At 52.0% G+C, this 15,389-nt stretch overlaps 1 pseudogene; it reads right to left on the reverse strand.

Moving 5' to 3' along the window:
- Window positions 1–14,264: 14,264 nt before the first annotated feature.
- LOC149125979 (olfactory receptor 2T2-like) lies at window positions 14,265–15,132 on the reverse strand (annotated as a pseudogene).
- Between the last annotated feature and the right edge of the window lie 257 nt (window positions 15,133–15,389).

Raw genomic sequence — 15,389 nt, forward strand, 5'->3', positions numbered from 1 at the left:
CTCCTCCTGATTATTTTTCTCACGGAGCTGCTTTTTTGCTACCGCACGTTCTGCCCTTGAGGCTTGTTTTGTTTCCATATGTTCACGCCTTTCCTGTCGTCGGTAACCTGCACCCTGTCTTCCATAGTCTATGTGCTGCGGTCCCACCCTACCTATGGACGCCCTGTCTCCACCATTCTCCCGATGCTTGCTTTTCTCTCTGAGGCCATCCTCCCCTTCCCCCACACACTGGCTCATTCCCACCACCGTGTCTGCACTGTGGGTTCCCTTGAGGGCTTCCCCAAATTCTTCACCTTGCCCTGTGTCCACCCAAGTCCTGTTCACTCTTCATGTTGTGGGCTCAAGGTTCATCTCCATCAGAAACATTCCCAGACTCCCAGTCTTTGTTCCCGTGCGTTTTTCTTTTTCTTTTTTAAGGATTTATTTATTTATTTGAAAGAGTTACACAGAGAAAGGAGAGACAGAAAGACAGATAGAGGCAGAGAGAGAGAGAGGTCTTCCATCCGCTGGGTCACTCCCCAATTGTCTGCAACAGCCAGAGCTGCGCCGATCCAAAGCCAGGAGCCAGGAGCTTCTTCCCGGTCTCCCATGTTGGTACAGGAGCCCATGGCCTTGAGCCATCCTCTACTGCTTTCCCAGGCCATAGCAGAGAGCTGGATCAGAAGAGGAGCAACCAGGTCTCAAACCGGTGCCCCTATGGGATGCTTCAGGCCAGGGGTTAACCCACTGCACCACAGCACCAGTCTCATCGTGCATTTTTCAAAACACATCTTTAGGGTAACACTGGGTACCTTAGTAACACTTTTTTAAAATTTTTTTTAATTTATTCATTTGTTACAGAAAGAGAGGAGAAGAGATGGAGCGAGAAAGATCTTCCATCGCCTGTTTCACTCCCCAAATGGCCTCAATGGCCAAGGCAGGGCCAGGCTGAAGCCAGGAGCCGGGAGCTTCTTCTGGGGCTCCTATGTGGGTGCAGGGCCTGAGCACTGGGCCGTCTTCCTCTACTTTCCCAGGCGATTAGCAGGCAGCTGGATTCCAAGTGGAGCTGCTTGGACTTGCGCCGGCCCTCTACGGGTGCCAGCGTTGCAGGCTGCGGTTTAGTCCGCCGAGCCACGGGCCGGCCCCAGCACTGTTCTGTTCATCGTGACATCCGAGGTAAACTGTGACCTCCACGAGGGCAGCTTCTCGGGCTGTCCAGGAGCCCTCAGGCATCTTCCCAATGCTCAGGGTGCAGGAGGCTGGGCTGCCAACTGGTGGCTATCAAACGCCTGTGAACTTGATCTTGTCTGTGGGCTGAAACAGCTCTTTAACAAGGGAGCATGAATGCCCTAGGCTGCGCCTGCTGCCTTCTGTTTGTCCCAGCGTCCCTCCTGTGCCGTGATGAGGCTGGCTGTGCACACCGGTGTCACCTGGCTGGTGCGACAGGCAAGTTCGTGATATTGCCGTGACAGCAATGGATGCAGTGACAGCCAGACGGGCATAAAATGCGGCGCTTTCTGTCTCCAGTCGGAAGCTGGTTGGGGCCGGGTGCTCTGGCTCTGCTGCTTGGATGTCAGCTCAGCAGAATTCTGCTTCCATAAATAAGCAACGGGGAGGGCCACACTTGTCCTGTCCCAGGGGAGGCTGGGAGACGGAGGATTTCTCACGCTGACCCTGAGCAAAGATGGGACTCTTCATTTAGGAAAGAGAAAGTGGGGGTGGGTGTTGGCTGCAGCAGTTAAGTCCTGCCTGTGGTGTGGGAGTGCCTTGTTTGATCCTGGCGGCTCTGCTTCTGACCCAGCGTCCTGCTAATGCACCCTGGGGAGCAGCAGATGACGGCTCAATACTTGGGTCCCTGCCACCCACGTGGGAGACCCAGATGGAGCTGCGGGCTCCTGGCTCTGGCCTCATCCAGCCCTGGCTGTTGTAGCATTTGGAGAGTGAATCAGCAGATGGAAGATCTCTCCTCTGTTTCTGTCTCTTTCTGCCTTACAAATAAAATTAAAATGAATTGACTACTTCAAAAACAAACTTTTAAAAGAAAGAAAATAGGTATTTATTGGGTAGGCTACAGCAACATGTGCCATGTATAACCATTTTTAAAGTGAGAGCAATAAAAGTAGACATGGGTTTCAGTTGGATAACTTAGAGACTGTTAGAATGGGACTGGTTATCTGTACAGAAAAGTAAAAACAAGGTGTGTTGACTAATTCGTACATTCAGTGAGTGTGCTTAAGAATGGACCCCGCAGGCGGGTTGCTGCACCTTTGTATATTTTTGGAATGAAAGCTCCTCCTCCTTTATATAAATCAAATCTACCAAGAGTCTTTATGAATGAACAAAACTGTAGCAAATATATAAAAATCTAAATATATGAATTAATACATATCTGAGTCACTGCGGGCGAACTTCCCTAAGAGGAAAACTAGAGAGCATCCCACTGTGGGTGTGCACTTACTTATTACTGAGGAGGAGACACTCAAATCATACGGACTAGAGAGACTGACCTTTCAAGTGTGTAAGGTAATCTCATTTCATCAAAACTCTCATGTGCACATGTGAAAACCTGTGAGGCAGCACAAAACAGACTGCTAAACATGATACCATTGAGGTGGTTGCATTATGGGAAATTTTAATTTTCTTATGCTTTTATTCATGACATTTCATCATGAATAAAGCATAACAAGATGATATACAAAATACGTGTCAAGTCCACTTTAGGAGAGAAACAAGTCTCAAACAGAGCGAGACGGCCAACTAGTTGAGACCAGAATAACCATGTAGAATGGTATTCTTGCCGTGTTAATTAGTTATGGTGAGATCTGGGCGTCTTAGAGTGACAAACACAGCGTGTGCCGTGTGCAGCCTTTCAGTCAGCACGGGCTGTAGGTGTCATGGTGACGGCATGAGACTGTACCTCCTGGTGACGAGGTCTGATCTTAGCCTGTGTAAGTCCAAGTGTGTCCCACAAGGTCCACACCCAAAATCCACTGAGGACCCACTTCTCAGAGCATGGCCTTGTCCTTAAGTGCCTCGGTACTGTAGTAGGTGGTAATGAAGTTGGGTGACATTCGTGAGTTAGAAAGGAGAGGGAGTTCTTGTGTTCTAGTGAACACAGGGGTGAATGTAGATAACAATAATGCACTGCATTTTTTACAAAAATGCAAGAAAGGATTTGTAATATCTCCACAGTGAAGAAAAGGTAAATGATAGAGGCAGTAGATGGGTTTGCTCTGATGTGACCATCACACGATGTATCCACGCATCAGGACATCACATGGTACCCCAAAACATGTACAAATTGTCCCCACTCTGTGCCTTGCCTTTTCTGTGTCTTAATAGTGATTTGATTCACAGAAGTTGGGTATTTTTTTAAAAGATATATTTATTTATTTGAAAGGCAGAGTAACAGACAGGGAGAGCCAGAGGCAGAGAAAAAGAGAGGGGTGGCGATCTTTCATCCACTGGTTCAAGGCTGGGCCACGTCGAAGCCAGGAGCTTCTTTCAGGTCTCCCACGTGGGTGCAGGGGCCCAAGGACTTGGGGCACCTTCCACTGCTTTCCCAGGAGCATTAGTAAGGAGCTGGATTGGAAATGGAACAGCCAGGACTCGAAGCTGCACCCAGTGGAATGAAAGTGCTGTAGGCGGTGGCTTCACCCGCTAAGGATAGCACCAGCCCCAGAAGTCATCTATTTTTAAAAGTTCAGTGCATCCTTGTTTTCCTTGTTTTATGACCAGTTTAAGAAATATTTGCTTATTTCACAGACATAAGATACCCTCCTGAGGTTGTCTCTGATTGCCTTGTTTTTTTTTTTTTTTTTTTTTTTTAACTGTTAAATGCAGAACCTGTCAGCAATGACTCCATGCTGTGAGGCCGGGATCAAGGCACCTCCAGACAGCAGTCGATGAAGCATGTTTGTTGAGAGGACTGCCTGTCCTCCGTGCCTCCGAGTGAGGCTGTCGCTCTGCACCGCTGATGCGCGAGAGCTGTGGGGGTGCTGGTGCTCCTCTCCCTCCAAAGGGGCTCCAGGCTTCCACAGAGAGAGATGGGCAGGTGGGCAGCCGACATCCACTGGGGCGAGCCCAGTGATCGGATCACTGATCCCACTGCCACGCGACTGTCGTCCTCATACGCTGAGGTGACCGACGCTCTCGGGTCCTCGCTCCCTTGAATTGTAAGATCGTGCTGTTCTGCCATGCTCAGAGCTTTGCACGAGGAAGATGGACGCTGTGAGTCTGGGGCCGTCGGGCACAAAGCTGGTTTCCAGCGATACTGCTGCCGTGTTTATTCCAGGGAGAGCCCGACAGGAAAGACGCGTGTACACTTGGAGACAAAGCTGGACTAAACACTTGCATATTCCCATCTACATGGACTTCTAGAATTTTCCAAAATGACTTTGTGTGTAGTTTCTAACTAGACTAGTACCTGAAGACAGACCCTATTTAAAGAAAAGTCTGAGATTAACATGAGCTGGGACTGAGAGGTGACCTCGTCCGTGGACGCTGACAACACCTTCCACTGAGTGAGGTAGTTTAGGGTCTCACGGATCCCTAGCTGATTCCGTACATCAGGTTTGCTCTGGAAAAGTGACCGTGCTTCCTGCGTCCACGGCTGGGCTCTGGCCGATAGGTTATTGTGGTAGGGAAGCAGGAAGCTGTGTGAATCCTGTGTAACTGTGTGACGGCCATTCTTATCCAAAACAACTCAAATTGAGCTGCCATCCTGGATCTGGGGACTGGGACAGAAGATTCCATTGGCAATATTGTAGGCATACTACAAATGAGGCCATTTTTGTCATTTGGGTTTGTGGTATGAACTTGCACGGAGGCGTAAAGGCCTGATGGGTGGAATTTGCATTTTTGTCCTTTTGGACGACCATGAGTGCCAGCACTGACCTGCGCTGTGGGATGACTCACTGCGGTGTGCACGGCCCGCTGTCCCCACCTGCGTCTGGCCAGGCGCATGACCCTCAGCCAGTTCCCGCAGCCTGGTTCCCACGGTAACTTTTCTTGTCTGTGACTCAGCACACGTACAGAGCTGGCAGGATGCTCCCTGACCTTCTGGAGATGTTGGGGCACGGAGCACCCCTGTCGGACAGCACGCCCTGGCCTGCGTCTCCACTCCCTTCTTCCTGGCCCAGCGGCTCTTGCTCATCCTGTTCTTGGCTGAGTCCCAGGATGGTTCCCCGGTGCCATGAGTAGGACCGCTGCTTTGTGACCGCAGCATCCCCATGCATTCAGCAGTAATGCTGTCGGAAGGTCCGAGAGTGTGTCCTGGGACCCCAGGCTCAGCCACTGCGATCTGTTGTTGTGGAGATTTTACGTTATGCGTGAATGCATGATATGTGAAGGTACCTCAGAAACTTACTGGGAAATGGAATTAAAAGAGAAGTTATTTGGTGTAAAAGTTTTAAATCCATGCATAGTTTTTTCATCATATCTTTTCCATGAACTTTTTGAACACCCTTTGTATGTTAAGTTCAAACCCAATTAATTTTAAGACTAAATAACCAATAGGAACATTGAAAATAACAATCATTTAAATTGCTTAAAATGTCCAAAATTTCCAGGACTATGGATTGCAGGTAATTTATTCATCTGGTCGATGAAAGCCCACGTAAGAGACAACAAACCGAAGCAGAGGTGCTGTCCCTGGGAGGTGAGGAGCTCCCAGATGAACCCAGGACGAGTGGCCATGAAGCAAAGCAGAAGGTGGACAGAGACAGAGATCTGCTTCAGAATAGAACTTGTGGAAATGCAGAGTGTGGAGTACAACCAGAGAAGGATGTGACAGCAGAAGAGAAACATGTTTGCACAGCCATTGTCCCGTAAAGACTCACCGTGTGCAGAGGTGGCTTCCAGGAAAGGCGACGAGAGGCTCTGGGTCTGGGGCTTGCCTCGGGCGTGGGCGCACACTCCAGGCAGGGCGCGTGGCACCCGGGGAAAGGCGTGGGGTGGAGGGGAAGGTGTGAATGTTTAGCAAGGGACAGGGAGAAAACATCTCAGCAGGAAGGGTGGCCAGAAGGCAGCCAGGAGAAATGCAGAGCAAACTTAGAGGGCTTTGCCCAGGCTTGTGGATGAGCACAGGCTGTGGTTTTACTGTAGTGTACAGCTGGAGGGAGTGCTGGCCATCTCCAGAGCTGTCTACTGTGACCACTGGCCAACTGTGATGCGATCAGCTCCAGGATGCCTGCCGTGACCACTGTCCACTACGATGGCGGTTGTCTCTGTAGCTGTCTGCCACGACCACTGTCCACTGTGATGGCGACTGTCTCAGTAGCTGTCTGCCATGACCATCGTCCACTGAGATGCGATCAGCCCCACGGCTGTCCACCATGACCCTATATTTTAGCTGTGGTATAGAACCCTAAGGTAGTGATATCCCAGCATCCCCATAACTATTTAACATAATTATGACCACAGCAACAGTTACAACCTCGTCTCCCAGATCTGTGCTGTCAGTGCATCAAGCCACACGCCCCATTCACTGCTCTAAAATGAGATGAGACACTGAAACTACAAAACATACTTGGTGGCCATATTCTAATGAAAATAGAGAATTGCTAATAAAATTATAGCTATGTAAATATTAAATACAACTACAGCAGAAAGCTTCCTAAGGAGGCTAATTATGAAGTTTTCTTTTTTTAGATTTATTTATTTATTTGAAAGAGTTACAGAGAGAGAAGGAGAGACAGAGAGAGATCTTCCATCTTTTGGTTCACTCCTGAGATGGCCACAAGGTCCCCAGGCTGGACCAGGCCGAAGCCAGGAGCCAGGAGCTTCATCTAGGTCACGTGGTTGGCAGAGGCCCAAACTCTTGGGCCATCTTCTGCTGCTTTTCCAAGGCGATTGGCAGGGAGTTGGGTGGGAAGTAGAGCAGCAAGACTCAAACCAGCCCCCATATGGGATGCCAGCATCACAGGCGGAAGCTCCGTGCTCTGCCCCAGCAGCCCCTGTAGTTTCTCATAGTAGGTGGGACTGAAGAGAGCTTGATCTGGCAGTTTTCAGCTCCAGAACACAGCAAACCATGGGGCAGAGGTGCGGAGGGTGTGGAGATAGAGCCTGGCACTGGACAGATAATAAGAGACAAGACTCACCCATAGGTAGTAGCAATGATTCACCTCAGTTGAAATGGGGACAACATATCAAACAAACGTGGACAGTGACCTCTGTCTCTGGTGCTGGGAGGCAGAGGGTAGGATGTGGACCAAAACAGAGACACTGGGCCACAGACAGGCTGTGCACCTGAGACTAGAATTGAGGAAAAGGAAGAGTAACAGGAAACCCAAAGAAATAATTTGAATATAGGCTTTTATAATGCAGATTTATCCTGTGCTACAGTTTGAAATTGCATAGAAAGCTATAATATAATCAAAATAATAAACTATTAATAAACCCTGTAAGATCCTCTAAGGTCACATGTCTCTGTTAACCTACAAATATGTGGTTCTGGGTCTGTTAAAAGGAGCCTCCATCCCTTTTACGTCTCTGCAGGTGCATAGGAACACAGCCCAGTAGGGAGGCTGTGTTGTCCACCCAAAGGGGCCAGCCTTGTGCTGTGGTGGGTAAAGCTGCGACTTGCCACACCAGCATCCTATATGCACGCCAGTTCAAGTCCAGGATGGTCCACTTCCAATCCAGCTCCCTCCTGATGTGCCTCGGAAGGCAGTAGAAGATGGCCCAAGTGCTTGGGTCCCTGCACTCATGTGGGAGACTCAGAAGAAGCTCCAGGCTCCTGGCTTCTGCCTGGCACAGCCTTGGCTGCTGCAGCCATTGGGGAGTGAACCAGGGGATGGAAGACCTCCTCCCTTTCTCCCTCCCTCTCTAACTCTGCCTTTCATGTAAATAAAAAAATATATTTTTCAAAAAATCCACAGACACTGCTGTCCACAGAGCGATTTCCTGAGGCGATGGTCCACGTTCCAGCTGCAGCCTTGAGAAATGTTAAAACCGAGAGAAACACTGGGTGACTGTGTCTCACAGAAGCTCTCCGAGTTCCTGTGTGGCATACCTGCAGCTCAGTGACGGACAGCTGCGGGGCTCCCGTGTCCTTGAACTCTGGCGTTTCAGAGCCATGCTGCTCGTCCCGGGTACTGAACACCAGACACCACGGGGCACTCTGCCTTGGCAGGTCTGGTCCCGCTGCCTCGGACACAGCACGTTCCACTGGCGTGAGAGGCGTCCCTCGTGGACTCTCACAGGTAGAGAATGCCGCAGCGGAGGGACGCGGCGCTGTTCCTGAGCTGTCCTGCAGAGTTAAGGGGGCGGTGCTGAGCACACTGACACTCCCCGGGGCCGGTCTCCTGTTAAGTGTCCCCCCACAAAACAGGCAGAAACAGGAGCAAAGGACACCAGGGGACGAGGGTGGTGCTGTCGCCGAGGTTGTGGTGGCGATGGCGGCCGTGTCCTGTTTGCTGTGCTCTCAGGTTTGGGCAGTGACTCTGTGTCCACGTTTCATGAGCGTCTTCCTGGGCTGGCATTTTACAAAGGCTCTGAGGAAAAGAAAGCCCGTGTTCAAGATCTGTTGGTAGAAGCAGCTGCTCCAGTTCCTGCGCACGTTCAAGTCCCAGCGGGGAGCTGCAGCAAACACATCAGAGTAAGTTCACGGGAAAACTGATGGTGGATAAACGTGGAGGAGGAGGGAGCGTGGCAGGGAAGCCGTTGACGTCCCAGGGAAACTAAAGGGCCAGCGAATGGCCCAAGCACAGCCCGAGACCCCGAGGGGCTTGGGCAGTACTGCTGCAGCAGCAGAGGGCAGCGCCAGCACCCTGGGCCGGAGCCACAGTTGCCTTCAAGGACCGGGAGCACCTGCTGTGCTCACTCCTGCTTTGGGAAATGATGACTCAGCCGAGGGCTTCCCCAGGCACCACTTCATTCAGATATTTAAGGAATGCTGCCGATGATCTAAAAGAAATTGTGTTTTTTCTATTGGGACTCTTTTTTCTGTTTAGCACATATGTGTGTTGCAGGTTGTTTTGGTGTTTGGCATGGGTTAAACAAGGGAGAACTTTAGACTTGATCTTAGGGGGTGCCTGGGATGAAACCTGTGCTAACCCCTGGGCCCCTGCAGGACGGAAGCCGTGGCTGTCTGAGCCACGGCTACCCCATAACCGGGGCATCTGCCAGGAGAGCCGGGCTGGGGACCGGCGCCCGTTTCTGCCACAGCGCCAGTTCCCCTGAGCTGTGACTGCTGTCTGCTTGCCTGTCCTTCCACCAGTCCTAACGACTCCAGTGGAAAACCAGCGAGAACTAAGCCTTACAGGGATGTGCCAGGATCTCCCTCCGTGACTTTTCAAGTGATTTTTATAGGCGTGACAGTTATCACACAGTGGCTTTTGGTCATTGTGTTGTTTCATGTACAAGTACCTGCTGACTACGTTTCTAAATTGTGCTTCTTACCATATTCTATAACGGCTTTTTGGTCTGAGTAGTGATTGTATTTTTTTGTCTGAGAAGTGATTCTATTTGCAGAACATATAAAATACACCTTGCTCAGCATATTTCTGTACATTTCCTTCTTATTGTTCTTTATGGCATTTGCTTAATATCTCTGTCCCTATTTATAAATGTCATTTTTAATTTACTGTTTTAGGTGTGTTTCTTATAGACAACAAACCACTGCAGGGTTATTTATTGAACAAAATTGGAGCAATTTGGCCAATTGATGTTTCAATGAGAACTTAATACCTGCTACTGTGCTACTGATGTTTAAAAAAAATTTAAATATTATTTATTTGAAAGTCAGAGTTACAGAGACATGGGGGGGATGGGAGAGAGAAAGAGAGGGAGGGAGGGAGGGAGGGAGGGAGAGAGGGAGGGAGGGAGAGAGCAAGAGGGAGGGAGAGAGGGAGAGAGGGAGGGAGAGAGGAAGAGTGAGGGAGGGAGAGAGGGAGGGAGAGGGAGAGGAAGCTCTGCGACATATGACTGTCTCACACGAGAGAGGGAGCTGTGATAGACGTCTGTCACACAGGAGAGACGAATCTGTGACAGACAACTGCCACACATGAGAAGGGAGCTGTGACAGATGGCTGCCATACAGGAGAGAGGGAGCTGTGTGAAAGACGGCTGTCATACAGGAGAGAGGGAGCTATGTGATAGATGGCTGTCGCACAGGAGAGAGGGAGTTGTGACAGATGGCTGTCAAACACGAGAATGGAAGGTGTGAGACAGATGGCTGTCACACAAGAGAAAGCTGTGTGACAGACGCCTGTCACACACGAGAGAGGGAGCTTTGATAGATGCCTTCACACAGGAGAGAGGGAGCTCTGACAGCTGTCACACAGGAGAGAGGGAGCTCTGACAGCTGTCACACAGGAGAGAGGGAACTGTGCGACAGACGGCTGTCATACTGGAGAGGAAGGTGTGCGACAGACAGCTATCACACACAAGAGAGGTATCTGTAAAAGATGGCTGTCACACAGGAGAGAGGGATCTGTGACAGCTGGCTATCCCACTTGTTAGAGTGAGCTGTGACAGATGGCTGCCACACAGGAGAGAGGGAGCTGTGCGACAGGCTGCTGACACACCGGAGAGAGGAAAGTGTCTGACAGACGGCTGTCACACACAATAGAGGAAGCTGTGTGACAGATGGCTCTCACACAGGAGAGAGGGAGCTGTGTGACAGATGGCTGACTCACACGAGAGAGGGAGCTGTGACACATGCTTGTAACACACGAGAGTGGGATCTGTGACTGACGGCTGTCACATAGGAGAGAGGGATTTGTGACTGACGGCTGTCACACAGGAGAGAGGGAGCTATGACAGACAGCTGTCACATGGGAGATATGGAGCTATGACAGAGGGCTGTCACATAGGAGAGAGGGAGCTGTGACAGATGGCTGTCACAGAAGAGAGAGGAATCTGTGACAGAACACTGTCACACACGAGAAGGGAGCTGTGACAGATGGCTGCCATACAGGAGAGAGGGAGCTGTGTGACAGATGGCTTTCACACAGTAGAGAAGGAGCTGTGACAGATGGCTGTCACACATGAGAGAGGGAGGTATGCGACAGGCGGCTGTCAAACAGAAAAGAGGAGGGAGTGAGACATACAGCTGTCACACTTGAGAGAGGGAGCTGTGATAGATGGCTGTCACACAGCAGAGAGGAAGGTGTGAGTCAAATGGTTGTCACACATGAGAGAGGGAGCTGTGAGACAGACAGCTGTACTGCAGGGGAGAGTGATCTCTGATAGATGCCTTCACACAGGAGAGAGGGAGCTATGCGACAGATGGCTGTCACACAGGAGAGAGGGAGCTCTGACAGAGGGCTGTCACAAAGGAGAGAGGGAGCTGTGACAGATGGCTGTCACACACGAGAGAGGGAGCTCTGACAGACAGCTGTCACACAGGAGATAAGGAGCTGTGACAGACGACAGTTACACAGGAGAGAGGAAGGTGTGTGACAGACTGCTGTCACCCTGGAGAGAGGAAGGTGTGAGACAGACGGCTGTCACAAAGGAGAGAGGGAGCTGTGACAGACGGCTGTCACACAGGAGAGAGGGAGCTGTGACAGACGGCTGTCACACAGGAGAGAGGGAGCTGTGACAGACGGCTGTCACACAGGAGAGAGGGAGCTGTGACAACAGCTGTCACAGATGAGAGAGGGAGCTGTGAGATAGATGACTGTCACACACTTGAGAAGGAGCTGTGACAGACGGATGTCACACGAGAGATGGAGCTGTGATAGACGTCTGTCACACACGAGAGTGGAGCTGTGCGACAGACGGCTATCACATAGGAGAGAGGAAGATGTGTAACAGACGGCTGTCACACACCAGAGAGGGAGCTCTGTGACAGAAGGCTGTCACACAGGAGCCTCTGCGTAAGCCAAGAAGCTGGAACAGAGTTGTGCTCCATCAGAGAATGTGGTGGGTGCTGGCGCCCAGAATGCCCACACCCCGTCTGGGTGCTTGTTCCTCTCCCAGCTGCTGCACTTCTAATCTAGCTCCATGCCAGGAAGCAGCCGGCACCCCTCGTGGGGAAGAGACCCAGACCTGAGTGGTTGGAGCGGCAGACTGCGGCCACTGCTCCCGCACGCCTCCCGCACGCCTCCCGCACGCCAACCCCAGAACTCCTGCGACAACAGGACCCGACACGCAGTGTCCATTTGGCCAAGTGTCTGTTGACTGAGACTTGTATGTCCAAAGTGACCCTCTAGGTTCTGGGGCTGGGGAAATTAACACACAGAGTTCTACTTTCACGAAATCTAGACTGTCCAGTCTTCCCCAGAAACGAGGGAAACTACTCCCACCAGCGCCGTGGCAGGAGAGCACCCGTGCCCAGCCCGTCAGCACTGGGCTCTGTTTCTCTCCTTCCACTGAGGATGGGACAGGTTGGGGCGTGCTAACAGCCCATCGGGGCGTGAGCCTCCAAGGCTCATCTCTTCTCAGGAGACTTGTCCTTGGCAGGGGATCCGTGGCTCTGTTCCTCATCTTCCCCGTGCACGACCCTCAGCGACGGAGCCGCGCATCCAGCTTCCTCACCACGGTGGCAGGGCTCAGGAGGGCTTCCCAGCAGCAGTCAGTGCTGAAGAAACCGTGGGGACTCGGGGGGCCCAGGGGACCCTGCTACGACACCCCACCATCCTGCCAGGATCTCTGTCCTTTACACCAGCCTTCCCTCGCCTGGCTCCCACGTGTGGTCATCTCAGCACCTGTCACTTCCATGGGGTCGTGCCCGTTATTGGGACTGTATCTACGTGTGGTCCCAGGGTCCAGTCCTAGCCAGGTGCAACCTGGGTGGGGGAGAGGCCGCCGCTCCCTGGTGGGGTGCAGTTTCCGGGAGCACGTGCTTGCAGACGCTGGGCTCAATCCCTGGGTGGGATGACCAGGCACGGACCACACCGATGTGGACAGGGGCTGGCCTCGGGGAGCCTCTGGGGAGCACACAGAAAACTGCACCCCAAAAATGAAGGGGAGCAAAGCCCTCCCTCCCCCAGCACAGCTTACGCACACTGTGGTCACACCACGTGTCCGATGAGAGTCTGACCTGCCTATTTACTTAAATGATGTTGAAGTTACAGCATTAACTTGCTTTTTCTGTTTGCCTAATACTTACATATCAGTAAATTTACTAATTTCTGGCCTTGAAGCCCTTTTTGGTGTTTGAATTCTTAAATTGACTGATAACATTATTTTGTACAACATGTTTTGAAGTATATGGGTGCTTTGAAAAATTCATGGAAAAATGGAATTAGAAAAGTTTTTTATGGTAAAAATATTTGAAATTCATACATGCGTCCCAGCCCTACTAACCTCCATTCTGCTACCTACTTGGGCTGCTCATAGGAATCTATGGTTTTGGGTCCCCTAGGTGAGTGAGGCCTTGCAGAATTTGTCTCTCTGAGCCTGGCTCATCTCACTCACGCTCACCCAAGCGTCTTGTCTTAAGTGACAGAATCTAGTGCCTTCCTACCCACTGTGTGTCCTCATGCAGGGATTTCCTTAGCCATCCATCTGGGATGGACAGTTGGGCTGGCTCCATGCCTTGGCTCTTGTGAGACGGGAGAGTGAGTGTGCTTCAGTATATCGGTTTCCGCTCCCCGCGAGCCCCTGCGTGTGGGGCTGCTGACCGTGGGCAGCGCCGCCTCAGCTGTCCTGAGGAGCCTCAGTACCGCCAGGAGTGGCTGGGTGTGGAGTCCCAACAACGATGGGCAAGCGTTCTTTTTATTGTTAATCCTTTCAAGAATAAACCTTCACCTGTCAGGTCATTTGATTTTTCAATTTATAAGTTGTGATTGTATTATTTATGCAGTTTTGTGTACATTACAGAAAGATTAAATCCAGCTAGTTAGCTTACCCATCACTTCATCTCATTTCCTCTTCTTTTTGGGGTGAAGCTTGCAGTCTGCACCTGCAGCAGTTTTGGGAGCAGGACGTGTGCTCATTAGCTGTGCTCACCACTGTGCGGTAGGTCACTGGGCCTGCCCCTCCTGTCTGAGATGCAGTGCCCTCACCCTCGCCCTCTCCCCTTGCCCTTGAACCCCAGGCTCTCGTAACCACCATCCTGTTCTCTGCCTTTGTGAGTTTGCCGTGAGTACGTGTGACGTAAGCATTGTGAAAGGCATGAGCAAGCCAGCACCCACAGCGCTGTCATTCAGGATAAAAATATCAGCAGAGGGGAAAAAACAAAAGTGAGCTAACACACCAAAGAGATGTGCCTGGGTTGCCCGAGCAGTGTCAGCAAGTGACTGCGTCCTCAGGAGTCAGACCGGCCAGCCGTGGTTAAGAGGCAGGCATGGCGGGCTGTGGGGTTGATGACTTACACAGCCATCACCAAGCAGTCACAGGACTGTAGGAGATAAGAGCGCTGTGGGTCTCAAAGCCCTCCTCAATGCCTCTAAGACGTCTCTGTTTCTCAGGCTGTAAACGAAGGGGTTCAGCGTGGGGGTGACGACTGCAAAGAACACAGACACGGCCTGGTCCGGGGCGGGCTGTGTGTGGCACCGGGGGTCATGGAGGTGACGACAGTGGGACCGTAGAAGAGGCTCACCACCGCCAGGTGGGAGGAGCAGGTGGCCAGCGCTTTCCGCCTCCCCTCACGGGAACTCATGCGCAGGACAGTGAGGAAGACGACAGCGTAGGAGGTGAAGATGACGCCAAAGGGAACCAGCAGCAGCACAATGCCCACCCCAAGTATCGTCAACCTGTACGTCAAGGTGTCCCCACAGGAGAGCCTCAGAATGGCCATGACCTCGCAGAAGAAGTGGTCAATCTGCAGACGGCCACATTTGGGCAAACACATGGTATACACAGTCTGCACTAGGGAATTGAGGCTGCCCCCCACCCAGGACCCCACGGCCATCGACAGGCAGGTCTTCCGGTTCATGAGGACAGGGTACCGCAGAGGGCGACAGATGGCCACGTAACGGTCGCAGGCCATGCAAGTCAGGAGCAGGCACTCTGCTCCCCCCAGCGCGAGGAGAAAAACAGCTGCGTCCCACAGCCCGTGCTGGAGATGGTCTTGGTCCCCAGGAAGAAGGCGGCGGCCGTCCTGGGGACGGTGGTGGATGTGAAGAGCAGGTCCAGCAGGGCCAGCTGGCTGAGGAGGAAGTACATGGGCTTGTGGAGCCGGGCGTCCAGCGTGATGAGGACGGTCAGGGTGGCGTTCGCGGCCAGGGCTAGGACGTAGCTCAGGACGGTGAGGCACATGAGGATGCCCGGGTGTGGCACGCCCGGGAAGAGTCCCAGGAGCACAAACTCCTAGCCTGTCGTCTCATTCCCTCCGCTCATGGGTCCAAGTCCACGGCCTCACTTGGAAAGGGACGGGTCACAAAGACCGGGAGTTCTAGGAACTGGCACCGCCCTGCTCCGTGTAAGCTGCAAGCCTCTGCCTCAAACCCGCGCTCAGGCGCCTCTGACGTGCCCTCGCGGAGCTGATGCAACGGAGCCCGTCCTGCGTTCACCTG

Source organism: Oryctolagus cuniculus, chromosome 6 (assembly GCF_051225735.1).
Source record: "Oryctolagus cuniculus isolate XC-2025 breed Fujian yellow rabbit chromosome 6, ASM5122573v1, whole genome shotgun sequence".
NCBI classification, from domain to species: Eukaryota; Metazoa; Chordata; class Mammalia; order Lagomorpha; family Leporidae; genus Oryctolagus; species Oryctolagus cuniculus.